Below are 14666 nucleotides of genomic sequence, written 5' to 3' on the forward strand. Positions count from 1 at the left end.
TCGCATGGAAGGAGTTGTCTCAGGAAGTTCGAAAGGGGCCTATTTGATTGAATATTGAAAATTCCAATGTCGTTTTGAGGAGTCAAAAGTGATTGGTGGGTGACCAACCCCCCTCCCACGCCCATTTTTCCCTAAGACATCTGATCAAAATATCACGATAATTATTTCGTTCAGCATAATCAGAAAGTTCAATAGCCATGCCTCTGTTGATGGCATGCCCTCCCCCCTACAACCCCCTTGGAAAAGGCTGCAATTTATGCAATTTGCCTGTTGTTGGGAAAGGGGGATACCTCTGATTCTTTGTCTTCAAAAAAGACAAGGAAATTCTGCTGAAGCTTTCAGGGAATGTTAAGGGGAGTGTTGGAACTAAATCAAAACACACTATATTCAAGGAAGTTGTCAAAAGGGTATATCTCACGAACGGCTGAGGCTATTAAGTTGAAAATTTCAGCGCATGCTGAAAGGGATGTTCAGTTGACCAAAAAGCAGAATAAGCATACTACTTCTGCTGCTACTACTACTACTACTTCCACTGCTATTACTAAGGCTACGGACATTAAGGCAAAAAGTTCAAATAATGTTTTAAAGGGTTTAGGACTAAACCAAAACACATTATTCGCTTGCAGGTTGTCAAAAGGCCTTATAAGCAATGTCTCATGAACGGCTTCGGGCATTAAGTTAAAATTTGTAGGGCACGTCGAGGAAGATGTTGAACTAGCCAAAATACGCTATGTACATGTCACCACGTTCTTCTAATGCTACCATTACTACTACTGCTAAAACTGTTAGTACTGCTACTATTGGCTTGGAATCCCCCTCGTACTCTGAAAAGTTCAAATAAGTACCCTTATCTGTTCCTGATGATTTGCAGTCGGGCCCTTTGACCGCTTATATGCATATAGTACCATTTGATTTAGTCAAAACCCTCCAGTATTCCCTGAAAGTATTCAACTGAAATCCCTTAGCAGTTTTTGAAATATTGCAGAAATGCTTTTGACAACCTGAATACAAATAGTGTCTTCTGATTTGTTTCAACACCTCCTCAAGCATTCCCAGAGTATGTCAACTGAGTATTCTGGACCGTTCATGAGAAGTCTGGTCCGGGAATAGTATAGAAAAGAATAAAAGGTTTGTGATACCTCGGGTAACACTTTGTGACACAATAAGGAGTGCGAAAAATCTGTTTCATTCCTGCTTTCTAGGGCTATAATGAGAGGAAAGGTTGAGAAGGCTAGGATGCATTCATTGGATGAGGGGTGATAAAATGTCAAAGATCGTCCTTTTCTGCCAACCATCTAGTGCCAAACTAAACATGTCGTCCCTGATTGTGGTGGGAGGTTGTGAGGAAAGATTCAGGGAAAAAAGAACTTCTTGGGAGGGTGTCAAGAGCAAGGCCTTGAAGAGGTTGGGATGGAAGAGGTGTGTGCCTGCCTTTATGGGTCTCAAGCGGCTTAGTGCTGCAGTGAGTTGTTACTGACAGTAGTAGTAGATGCACCTAGTATCTTTTGATTTCGTTCAGTACCCTCCTCAGTATGCCCTGAAAGCTCTAATTAAAGATTCTTACCGGAGATACGCATAATGTCTATTGATTTAGCTCATTGCTCTCTTCAACCTTACATGAAAATTTCAAGTCAATGCTCTTAGTTGTTCCAGATGTTATGAATTCGCTCTTTTGACAACATGAACGATTGTCTTTAGATTTAGTGTTGTATCCCACTCAGCATGCTCGGAAAATTTTCCACGTAATATCCTTAGCCATTCCTGAGATATTGTAGGTACATCCTTTATACAACTCGAATAAACTTTGGGTCTTCTGACTGGTTTAACCTTTGCATTAACACCATTCACATAAAATGTCAACTTTCAACTGTTTTCCTCAATTAAAATTTCAGTTTATTACCCTCAGCCCTCTTGAGATATTTTAAAGGGATGAGATGTTTTTGATTTAGTTTTCTAGGTGTCTGGTTCCTTTGATCTAGGCTTAAATCCCCCTCAACTGCCTTGAAAGTTTCAACTTAATACCTTTAGCCGTTCCTGGGACATTGCAGATATGCTGTTTTGACAATTGCAGTTTGAATATCTGCTGTTTGATAGATAGATTATATATTATTGAATAAATGAATTGAATTAACATAGTGCCTTTTGGTTAGTCCAACATACTCTGAAAATTTCAACCTAATAAGAGATAACTTACAGGCCTTGCCCCAGAGATAATGAGGGATCATGTTATCCTGGATGCATAGTTATTGAACCTTACTCTATCTTGTACAAAATCATCTCAAAATTCCGATCGTGTGTTTCTGGGGGAGGGCAGTTGCCCTTTCAGCTCTCAAAAAGGACTACCGCATTCAGTTTCCTAACAAATCAGTCCCCTACGTAATTTTCATGACAACCCCTTCCATAATTAGTGCAACGGTAAAACAAAATAAAAAAATGCTGAAACCACGCTGGTCTTTTCTTAGGCAGCGCTACTGCACTGCATTTAATTGATGGTACATTAGTCACTATCTGGGTTAGAGAAAGGAATTATGAGAATACTAATAAATGTAAGGTCGCGTCCTAGTTGGCAAAACTCGCAAAAGGTTTCTAAAAAAAACTACTTGCAGAAAATGATGACTAAAATACAAAGATCTGATTTATGATGGAGCTTAAACGACAAGGTAAAGAGTATGTGATGCAATCCTTTTAAGTTGTGTTTTATGCCATCTGTTATGAGTCTGATTTATGGCTTTGCTTTATGGTAAATTATTTGGTAAATTATTATGGTAAATATTATAAATATTAATATTATAATATTTATATATAAATATTAATTTATATATAAATTATTTTTATATAAATATTAATATAAATATTATGGTAAATTATGGTAAATTATGGGATGTCAAATTATTTGCTTATTATTGATTTTTTTAAACTCCATATATATTTAAGAAATATTTTCATTTCTCATTTTTTGTAATCGTCTTTTCGTTTTTTTTATTATATTTAACATCTTATCGTTAATTTACTGTATTTACTTCATTATTATTATGTACTTTAGTTTATGATTTTGTGAATGTGACTCTGTTCTTATAGAGCTTATATAAAATGGGACTTATGATAGAGTTTAGACGTTGAACACCCTTTTTAAATTATATTTTATGACATCTTGTATGAGTTAGTTATGGCTTTACTTGGTGTTTAAAAAAGCCAAATTATTTGTTTACATAAAGTTTTGCCTGGATTCCCATTAGTTATTGTTCTTTTGCTCTCTTCTTTATATTTCCCTGAGATTTCTTGCCTCGTGTACCATCTTGTAGTCTATGAGTCTAGGTTTGTATCTTTTCCCTGCTAGTTCCTTCCTTCGGGGCCTCATCTTAAATATTTTGGGCTTGATTCTTGTTTCCTATTAATTCTTATGTGTTATTTTTTATTCTTTCGCTATTTTTGTTTTTGTAAAACACGACGATTATAGTAAAATTCAGTATATTAGAATCAGTTAATACTGTTAAAATCAATATCAATTTTTTTTTAGTAAATTTAGTTAATACACTTTGTAACAATTTGATAAATTTATTTAATATAATTACTAACAGTCTTTTGATTACTAGAATCTTTTTAAGTCTAGAATCTTGATTACTTAGAATCTTTTTGATTACTAGAATCTTTTACTAGAATCATCAGGATACGCAGATCATTCTAAATATTAAATGAATTAAAATATACGCAGTTAAAGGATACGCAGGTTGTAAAAATTAACTTTGAAACCTCATGACGAACCCACCTTTGTGTTAGTCAACCTCCTGTCCATCATTTTGTTGCTTGAATGCTATTAAATTACAAAAAAAAACAAGCTTTTCATCTGAAAATAAGGAGCAACATTAAAACTTAAACGAAAAGAAATAATTCTGTATATGAGAGGAGCTGCCTTCTCCTCAATACCTCATTCTTCACGTTCGACTTTTTTAGTGAAAGCTTCTTATTCCAATTAAATGACCCTTGTATTTCAGGAGCTGTTTTAAAAGAATTAGGACAAAGAGTCAAACTTTAGCGACGAGAACGAGTTATTGAGAAGAGGGCAGTTCCCCTAATATACGGAATAGTTTTAATGTTGCTCCTTACTTTAAAGGGAAAAAACTTGTTTTTAAATTTAATTTCAGACGATTTTTCAAATATTGCCCGGAAAGCCGTATCCTCCCTCTATGAAGAATTCTCCCCCACGAAAAAGCCCTCCATGGAAAGTTCCTCGAGCGTAAAATTCACCCCTCCTGACAATTCCCTCCTCACTGAAAATCCAGCTCCTTGGAAAATATCTAGCGGTCAATTCCTCCTGGGAATTCTCCTTAGCCTGCTTTCGTCTGAAAAAGGCTTGTTTTTTTTTGCTTTTTATATGTTTTTCAAATTATGGTGAAAATCTCCCCTCCATGAACATTTTTCCCGGAAATCAGCCCCTCCCCCCAATGGAAAGTTTTTCTCGTGGTCTTTTGTGAAAAATTCCCTAATGGAAAATTTCCATTGCGAAAAATCTCCTCCCCCTAGCTGAAAAGTCCCCCCAGATAATTCCAACCCCGTTGAAAATTTTCCCCAGACAATTCCCCCAGAACATCTACAAATGTAAAATTGGGTCGCCAAAGAGAAAGTAAGACAAATAAAAATAATTTTGTATAGGAACTATGGCGAATTCTCCAGTGTACTATCCAATAACAAATACTATATGTGAACAGTAGGCAAATCTTGTATCTTATATCCATTTCCTGAGGGCCCGTGGTGTGTCATGTCATCCCAGAGGCACATATACTGACATTTCAACTATGCTGAAAAAATGGCTATCTCAAAATTGTGATTGGGTGGCTTTGGGGAAAAGAGGCGTTGGAGAGGAGCTAGTTGCCCTTTAATGTTTTTGATAATATTAAAATAAACTCATCTTCTGGCAAAGTGATCTTTCTTCTGGTGAAAAATACAGAATTCCACATTTTTTTTTTGCAATTAGAAGCTTGAGATCTCTGCATTAAGGTTGTCTAGTACGTTGAATCTAATGGTCTGATTTCCTTTAAGACTCAGAATTTTGTGGGTATTTATCCTCTTTTTCGAACATCGGGCAAATTTCTCAGGCTCGTAGCTTTTGATGGTTAATATTAAACTTAATGAATTTGATATATATATGAAGTTAGCATAAAAAGCTAATTCTCTTGATGCATCTATGGTTACCAAAATTCTCTTTTTTTATAGTTTCGGTTACTATTTTGCAGTGTTGTCTGTTACCACGATTTGCTTGATTATATTTGTGAATAAATCTAAAAAGGTTTTGCTACTGCTACTACTACTTACAACTTACTGCAGCTCCAAGGTGCTTGCAAAATCCTCCCCCACTCATGTCTATTCAAAAGTTTACTCTGTACCTCCTATAATGAAAATCCGATTTTATTTGAAATCTTCTGTGTGATCTTTTCCCACTCTCGGGGATGACGTTTTTTTTTCCTTCGGAGCGATATGAATGACTGAAAAGTATAATCTTTTCAAGCAACAAGGTTTATCTAGAAAACCATTTTTCTTTTCGAGCCTAAGGCAGCATCACCCTTCTGCCATTATTTTCTTATTTCGTTTTTTTCATTCTGCTCTACTCATTTTAATGTATGGTGACTTCTTTTGTATACAATCACCGGCAAGAAGAGTACACGGAAGTAAAACGCGAATATAGTAATAAGTTTATTGCTCTTTCTGCTCGTCGAGCTATGCTTTATTTTTATTTACGGTCTAGTAAGCTTTATACGTAGTGTGGTATACTTGACCTTGTCCCTGAAATTAAATTAATTGGTAAAGATTGTTAAAATTTGTGTCTCGAGCTAATTTAAGTAGCTGTTACAATTATACAACATCTGCCGTGCTGTTTGGATTTCATTAGGATATAAGATTGCTAAGGAAATCTAAATGTATCATGACTGCAGCAGGAGCTACAATCTAGTAAAGAGCGAGCCACAGCCCATAGCTATCAAAATTCCAAAAATGCCATCTAACACTGATTCAGGAGTGGTAACTATTATTTCAGTTAGTCTTAAAATTGAACGTTTATTGCGAAAAGAAATTTATTGTGATTTCGTAAAAGAGCCTCAAATTCTTCGAAAATGGCGTCAGGTCAAATTTAAGTGTATCATTGGAATCAAAATGGTCGAAAACCTACTACAGGGAAATTACAGTCCCTCTCCATAAACAACAAGGAAAACCACTTTTTTGCGTGGGTAGCACTGATCTATCTCCCGTTGTTTTTTTTTTCTTTTTGTTTCAGGGCTAGCAGATCAAGAAAACGTCACAGAGAGATGCTTAGCGGCTCATTCGAATGCTATTTTCATATCTGCTTCGTTTTTGCAAATTTTACCTTCTGTAAGTGCCATATGGCACTAAAGTTGCCACGTTTTGTGCCATTTCTGAAGGGAATGGCACTAGCGAGCTACCAAAACATTATAGACAGATTTTTAGTAGCTCGTATTAAAGATATAGGTCATATCTACGTTTTTCTTACAAATTCCACCATCTGCAAGTCCTAAATGGCATTAAAAACGGAACTTTTGAGTGCCATGTCTCAAGTGGAAAAGCTGAGCCTAGCGGGCTACCAGAACTTTTTTAAGTGATGTTTAATGGCTCACTTGAAAACTTTTGCTCATATCTTCGTGATCTTTATCAATTGTACCATCCATAAGTGCAATATGGAACTAAATTACCTTAAATTACCTTAAATCGCATTTGCCAGCGAGATAAGGTGGTAGATCTTCCTGTAGTTCTCGCTGGTGGTGAGTAATGTAATTATGTTGGCTTAGCTTCCCAGTCCAGCCTCCACTCAACCCTCTCCCAGTCCCTGTTGACTCCAGCCTTGAAGGATTGGGGAGTCTCAGATTGGGTGGTAGACTCGGATAGGCTATTCCAGAGGGGGACCACCCGAATAGAAAAGAAGCCACATCGTTCCCTTCTCCGACATCCAGGCAGGTGAAGCTTCAGACTGTGACCTCTTGAATTTTTAGCCAGGGAGTGGGTGAATATCTAGTTCAGGTGACCTGGATAAATTTTGCGTGCCATGATCACATCTCCTCTATATCGTCGATACGCGAGGGTTGGAAGTCTCAGAGACCTTAAGCGATCCTGGTAAGGGGCATTATTTAAGCCACTTTTGGTGTCACTTCTTAAGTGGAAAAGCCGGGAAGTATAAAAGGGTATCATTGTAATAATTATGGTCCCAAACGCTTAATTGAAGGTTTGCAAGAAGATCTTCCGTATGTCCCTCCTCCAAGTTCCCTTAATAAGCTGCGCATTTATGTTCCTACAGCAACCAATAGATTCAATTAGACAATTAGAGCCGTTGTTCTGTTGGTATAGCCTTAGACCTTAGATCCTCCTTTGCTGCCAGAGGCACCCAGGCCATCCACGAAGAGCCGCCAACCATCCCGCATATGCGTCGCCGGCAAAACATCTTTCCATTGGGAATTGTATCGTCGTGTGAATATTGGATAGGTCTCGTCTATATATGCAACACAAGATGTTTTTGGTCGACTTCTCCTGCGGTTTCCCTGAGGTTGCCACTCGCAAGATCTGGCTTCGGAACCTATCGTCCTTCATACAGATCCCGTTCCCAAGGTATCGGCACCATCGTTCCCGAATGATGTCCGTAACCATAGGCTAGCCTGAGATGGATTGGACTTTCTGGATTGTGACGTGATCTCTCCGGTCAAAATTCAGAATCCTCCGAAGGCCATTGTTTTGAACGCAAGAATCCCTCTCTCTTGTTGTTGACTTAAATTCCGGTATTCACTGCTGTAGAGGAGTGCAGAAAGGACATTGATATTAAATAGGCTCATTTTAATTTCGTAGAATACTTTTTCGATCGCCACACTGGTTTTAGTCGGTTAAAAGGTCCAATGGCTTGCCCTATCTTCAACTGCACTTCTCGCTCGCAAGATCTCTACCCGGAAATTTCTACCGTGTCGCTGAGGTACCCGAACTCTACGACCTACTCGACAGTTGAATCTCAATACTATGTTCAGGGGGGAAATTACTTGTACTTATACTTGGGTAACGTTCGAGCCTTGTCCAAGCCCATCGTATTATCCAATATTTGCCGACAAGCGTCCCTCCATCGTTCACTTTCAAGCGTGACTGGCTCGATTAACTGAATCCGTTGTCTATTTCAGCGATGCCCATGCTTCTTGAAACTTCCAAATGGCTTGAGGTCGGATCTAACTGTCGACAACCATGGTTTTTTCGGTCCCCCAGGCTTCGTCTTCCAGTTTGTAAGGGGTTGGCATTTCAAGCACTGTTTGATGGGAGTCACCCGGTCGTTGCAGTTTCTGCACGAACCACCGTAGACGTCTCGTCATTTTCTTGTGGTTGAAGGAGTTCCTGGAAGTGAGTACGCCATCGTTCGATACGATCTTCTTTGCTCGTGAGGAGCTTGTTGTCCTTACTAAGTTGCGTGGAGGTAGATCTTTGCTTCTGTTTTCCTATTGATTCGCCTAGGAGCTGGTAGAGTGTCCGTGTGAATTATTGCGTTTCGTAGTTTTTCCATTTTACAGGCTACTTTGGACGAATATGCTTCTTTTTCTGCCTTAGTAGATTTGTGACAATTTTTGCAGATTGCTTTAAAAGAAGCAGAGTGTCTATCGGTCATTTGCTTCTTTTTTTAAAAAGAGTTCTATTGTCTTCTGTCAAATCCATCTTTTGAGTTTGTTGTCCCTTGCGCCGAAAATTTCTGTAGCTGCCTCTTTTACTTGATTTCGGAATTTGTTCAGCGCTTTTCTATATTTAGCAATGGGTCAAAATGTTCTTGCTCGGTAATGGCTCTTGTCTCGGTCTCAGGACTTGCTTGATTGGTCATCAATTCTCGGTCATTATCTTGCAACGCCGTAAAACGGTTTGCAAGCTCGAGCATAAAGGTCTCTTTAATTTCAAGGAGTTTGAGCTTCTCTGTGTCTAGAATACGTCTAGGTGCAGAGATTTTTTGGAGCTGAGTCTGAATTTAACTTTTGATTTCATTAAAAAATGATCGGATCCATTCTTTGGGTCAATTTGGGCGTGGGTTCGACCATCTCGGGATCTCCAAGTGTAAGTGTGGCACGGTTTGTGTTTCAACCGTGTATTAGTCATACTGAGCTTATTCTGCATAGCAAGCATGAGAAGTCTAACTCCGTTAATACAGCGGTCACCCAAACCGTGGTTACCAATGGCTCATTCAGAATTCTTTAATCTTGCGCCCATCCTGGCATTGAAGTCACCACCGATTACGAGGATGTCCTTGCGAGGAATTTTGATCAGAGTCAGCTGGAGGTCGGCATAGAAATTGTCTTTCAAGTGGTAAGGGTCGTCACGAATAGAGGCATACACAGATAGTATTGTCAGGTTATTATTCTGACCTTTTAAAAGGGCCATCAAAATTCTGTCAGACACTAGTTCATAGTCCATGAGTCCCGATGCGATCTTGGGTGTCATGGTCATTCCCACTCCTGCGAGGCCAGATCCATTCATTGGGCCAAAATTCAACAGAATGGCCTTTTACTCAAAGGGGCTATTAGGTCAATTGTCGTTCGTCCATTCAATCTTGTCTCTGAAACACAGAGCATGCCAAGGTTATATATGTAAAATTCTTCAGCTACGAAGGCTTGCGTTAGTGAAAATTTGATAGAAGAACGGTTCTAGCAGCCGATATTCAGGACTTGTCTCTTTGATAAGATGGTGGCTAGCTCACTTTTCGACGAGGTCGTCAGTCTCAACGCATCGCTCAAAGCCGCGAATGCCGTAACCAAATTCGCTCTCATGTTAGATGTATTGAACGTAATTCTGGAGGTTTCTTGGGTATTATTAATCGCAGGGGCCCCAGACATAAGGGTCACCCGGAGCACGTTTGCCGTCACTTCGCTTAACGTGAAACTAGGTGATGTTCACACCCTCTCACCGTTATGAGGTATGCTGGTGGGTTTGCTCTATTGTCTTGGGACGGACAGTAGACCAATCTCGAGGCCAAGTCGGGCAGCATTTTGACGGATAGTATTGAGGAGATCCTGGATTTTGGTCTTGTTACTTTCCATCAAGGCAATATCGTCAACAAAATCTAGATCGACTAGCTGTTTACTTTTTCCAATTTGGATACCGAACTCTGTACAATCAAGGAGTATGTAGTCGACAAAGAGAAAAAAGAGGAACGGAGAAAGAATACAGCCCTGCTTTACACCGGACAGGATACGCAAATATCCAGTATATCCTTCTTGGGTCCCAACAAAGCATTCTGTGTTATCATATAATGCAACAATTAGGGCCACTATTTTATCAGGAATTCCATCGTATTGCAGATTCTTCATAGCGAGTCTCGGTCGATGCAATTGAAGGCTTTCTCGAAGTCCACTAAAATCAAGTACATTTTTTCTCGCCATTCATTGCAATCCTCAATGATTGAGGAGTGCAATGAATGGCCATAGTGTCTAGATAAAATCCGTTTAAGAACGTGATGGATGGAAACCGTGCTACTCGCCCCATTCAGACTTCCAGATTCTAGCAAAAAGTTCAAGCAACACATCCATAAAGGTATTTAGTGATATTTTTATCATATCAGCTGTTATTCTGTCAGTTCCTGCTGCTCTGCTATTCTTAAGCTTGCGGGTTGCCTGTCGAACTTCTACAACACAAGGCTCTTCTATGTTAATTTGAGGTTCAAAAAGAAGGTTGCAGGGATATCTGGTGTATTACTGGGTAGGGTCTGTTCAGAATCTTCTAGAAATGCAAGGTCCATTCTACGGGCATTTCTGCTGGGTCTGATACAATTTTGCCATTTGCATCTTTGACTGGTCCGTTTACGATTCGGCATTTCCACTTCGTTTGTAATCTTATCTTCGCCTCCGTAGTCATGACATTTTGCTGCTTCTTCTGCCACGATAGCTTTTTTATCCAAAAGGTTGTGTTTACCCCCCCCCCCCCCATTTACTCTCATTTTGACTTGTTTATTTATGTCTTTGTATATTTGATTCCTCAGAACTGTTTTGCTGTTTTCAACACCTTTTGGGAGCTACAGCTTTAAGTCACGACGCTCACCAATTAGCTTCCAGTTTTTTTCTGATAATTATTTTCCTTTTGGCTGTCTGATTATAAACCTCTTTGATGATGTACCAGGTTGACTCAGTTTCAACATCTAAGGGAAGAGCTTTAAATTTGTTAGAGAGTATAATACCGAACTTTTTTTGAACTGCTGCAGGAGAAAGCTTCGAGGAGTCAAAGGTTGGGTATATTTTGGACTCTATCTTCGGCGTGGCCTTTAGCTTCAATGTTATCCTCGTTATCATTAGGGCATGGTCAGACGCCACGTCAGCACCTCTGAAAGCTCTCACACTGGACTTTCATTTTTTTTTTGTTGATCAAAAGGTGGTCAATTTGATTATGGGCTCTCCCGTTAGGGGAGTTCCAGGGATATTTATGGTTTGTTGTATGTGCAAACATGGGGCCCTCAATTATTAGGTCATCATATTTAAGAGCGAAGTCCATTAGCTGCATTTTGCTTTCCCTTATATCCCTGAGTCCATCGCTTTCAAGGACCTCTGGGCATTAAGATGGCCAGCAGAACAAATTAAATCATGATTGGGATTGTCTTTTGTCACTTCTCGCAGGGTAGAGAGGTGATAGCGAGGGTCACTTCTCGCCATCTTTCACTGCGGCGTCCGCATCGTTTGTAGATGAGTAGCATGCCACTATGGTTAGCTTTGCATTGCTTCCCGTAAATCGAGCTTTAATGATCCTTTTGTTAATGTGGCTCCAACTTGTCAAAGCTTTTGAAGCTGTTTTGGAGAGCATTATGGCCATACCACCAACTTTCTAATTCTCAAGGCCACTGTGCAGGATAGTATACCCTTTATCCAGATTTCGTTTGCCTGCTCCAGTACAACAGACCTCAGAGAGCGCTAGTATATTCAGGGCATAATTATGCATTTCTTTCACAACCTGTTCAGTTTTTGATAGTTGGGCCATGGTTCTGACAGTTCAAAAACCAAGGTTTATGGGGATAATTTGCTTTCAAATAGGGTGTCCGGGTGCGTTCCAATGTTGTCAGTGTCGGATAATCCGGGGATGGTCAATGGTCATTATTAGATTGGGGAATCGTAACAAAAAGGAAAACCATTGGCTCTTTTTGGATGTTTCAATGGCAATAAATTTGTCCAAGGGCAGGTTGCTAGACCACTGCAAAACCCTTCTCCTTTATCCAGGCTGTTGGTATAGCATTGGTCTTCAAATCTGAGCGTCAAGCGTTCGATTCCTGCCTGGGTCTTTCTTTTTCAATCTTGATTTTGTCCCTTTTGTATGTTTTTTTTTTTAAATAATTCACTATTTTTGTAAATGTAATGCAATTAGTTTTTAAACTTGTGAAGCAGTTTGATTCAAAAGGGAATGGAGGTCTTCATGTTCATGGTTTGCAACTATATTCTTAGTAGATCACTAAAGCCATACCCTAGCCCTTGGCATAATTTCGTTAAAATCCTTTGGGGGGGGGGGTTGGAGCTAATTTTCCCAAATCAAATGATAATGACAGATAAAAATAAAAATTAGCCATATAGTAACAAAGAAGATAAAAATGTATCGAAAAAAAATGACCCGTTTCAATGAATGTTTAAATTATGCAGGCTTATCATAGTTTTGACAAGATTTTTATAGAGACTAAGTTTCATCTGGGGGGGGGATGTACCCTCTTTCCTATAGCAAATTACCTTTCTGATCCCAACCCCTTGCCACTGGGATTGGAGAAGTGTAGTCACGTGGTTCTGGAACCATTCAAAGTTGTATATTAAAAGAAGGATTATTTATTGTTATATTTACTTCTTCAAATTATTGACTTATTTTTAATATTTACTAGACAGGATATAACTATTTGCAATGTATAGTATATACAGAAATGACAGTAATAAGAACCTATTTGTATTTTTTTCAGTGATATTTTTGTAGTTGTCAGGTTACATTCCAGTTGCCTTTTTTTGTTTGTTGCTATTCTACACCTATATGTCCGATTTTTTTTTGGTTTTTAGCAGGGGGAGGGGTGGTAGATGCTTAGTGAAATAAGTTAAAGATACGCGAATTTTGATGATGTTTTGAAAACTTTGAAAATCTCCCTTAGAAAAATAGTTACTTCTAGAACGCCAAGGAAAGAAATTATTTCTAGTGTATAATTCATTTACAATAGAAGAGCCCATGTTTTCTTGTTTTAATTAATAATGGGCTAAGACTATTAAAAAAACAAGTTTTTCTGAGGGAAGTAAAGAGTGAAGTCGGTGTCAATCGTATTGGTATCGTTTTTTTTTTCAATCATGGTTTTTTGTCTTCCATTTAATTTTATTTAAAAACGGACAGAGGTTAATCTAAACAAGAGCTAAGAGCTCATATGGCACTTGTGACGAGGCAAGAAGAGCTAAGAGCCAAGAGATCATGTTATATGAGCTCTAACAAAATTCTATGAATCAATAGATTGATTTAAAAGGAAAATAAGAGGCTTAATGCCGGCCAGGATTTAAAATAAGAGCTCTGAGTCACGATATCCTTCTAAATATCAAAATTCATTAAGATCCGATCACCCACTCGTAAGTTATAAATACCTAATTTTTCTAATTTCTCCTCTCCCTTTAGCCCCCCAGATGGTTGAATCTGGGAAAATGACTTTATCAAGACAATTTGTGCAGGTCTCTGACACGCCTACCGATTTTCATCGTCCTAGCACGTCCAGAAGCACCTGACTCACCCAATCACTGAACCCCTGCCCCCAACTCCCCCAAAGACAGCGAATCGAGTCACCAAGCTTCATCCCGATTCCTCCACTCCAAGCGTTTTCCAAGATTCCCCCTACAACTCCCCCCAATGTCAAATATCTGGTCGGGATTTGAAATAAGAGCTCTAAGACATGAATTCCTTCTAAATATCAAATTTCATTAAGTTCTGATCACCTATTCGTAAGATAAAAATACCCCAATATTCCCGTTTTCCAAACTCCCCCCAATGTCACGGGATCTGGTCGGAATTTAAATTTAGAGCTTTAAAGCACAAGATCCTTCTAAATATCAAATTTCATTAAGATCTGTTCACCCTTTCGTAACTTACAAATACCTCAATTTTCAAAATTACCCCGCTCCCCCCTCCAACTCCACCAAAGAGAGCAGATCCGGTTCGGTTATGTCAGTCACGTATCTTAGACAGGTTTTTATTCTTCCCATCCAGTTTCATTCTGATCTCACCGCTTCAAGTATTTTCTTAGATTTCCGGCCCCCCCCCAACTGCCCCCCCAATCACGCTGGATCTGGTTGAGATTTAAAATAAGAGATCTGAGTTACAAGGTCCTTCTAAATATGAAGTTTCATGAAGATACAATCATTCCTTCGTAAGTTAAAAATACGTCATTTTTTCTAATTTTTCAGAATTAACCCCCCCCCAATAGAGCGGATCCATTCTAATTATATAAATTACGTATCTAAGACTTCTGTTTATTTTTCCCACCAAGTTTCATCCCGATCCTTCCAATCTAAGCGTTTTCCATGATTTTAGGTTCCCCCACCCTAAACTCCCCCCAGTGTCACCAGATCCGGTCGGGATTTAAAACAAGAGCTTCGAGACAAGATATCCCTCTAAATATCAAATTTCATTGAGATCCGATCACCCGTTCGTAAGTTAAAAGTACCTCATTT

The 14666-nt window shown here is 38.9% G+C and overlaps 1 protein-coding gene across 1 annotated transcript in view; it reads left to right on the plus strand.

Annotated features, from left to right (window-relative positions):
* Nucleotides 1–14666, plus strand: part of LOC136041771 (NAD kinase-like) — a gene marked incomplete in the record, with an annotated part of 135393 nt that overhangs the window by 39135 nt on the left and 81592 nt on the right.

This window comes from Artemia franciscana, unplaced genomic scaffold (genome assembly GCF_032884065.1).
Source record: "Artemia franciscana unplaced genomic scaffold, ASM3288406v1 PGA_scaffold_37, whole genome shotgun sequence".
Classification (NCBI taxonomy): domain Eukaryota; kingdom Metazoa; phylum Arthropoda; class Branchiopoda; order Anostraca; family Artemiidae; genus Artemia; species Artemia franciscana.